This window comes from Pteropus vampyrus, unplaced genomic scaffold (genome assembly GCF_000151845.1).
Source record: "Pteropus vampyrus isolate Shadow unplaced genomic scaffold, Pvam_2.0 Scaffold78, whole genome shotgun sequence".
NCBI lineage: Eukaryota > Metazoa > Chordata > Mammalia > Chiroptera > Pteropodidae > Pteropus > Pteropus vampyrus.
Window position 1 is genome coordinate 2,090,488 of NW_011888859.1, and position 383 is coordinate 2,090,870.

A 383-nucleotide genomic window follows, 5' to 3' on the forward strand; every position below is an offset into this window, starting at 1 on the left:
GATTAATATCTTGACATTAAAAAGATGGAACTTATTATAATATAATAATTCACTATACTTAAGAAGTAATCACTATAAAATTCTCTAAAATAATACCTAGAATAGCTCTTAGAGATTTACTAATCTAAGTCATTTTAGACATTAATAATAGGGTTTCGTATAGGTCAGGCACTAATTACAGAGTAGAGAATATTAATGAGTTTATTTGAGCCAAACTGACGACAATTGCCAGGAAGCAAAATCTCAATGGACTAAGAAAATGCTCCAAAGAATGGCATTAAAATTAAAGGAAATGACATAAGGAGGGTTACTTGAAATCATTGGTGGTAGATTAGCGGGTGGGAGAAAGGAAAGCAGGGAAATCTCCGGGATTGGATAAAAAG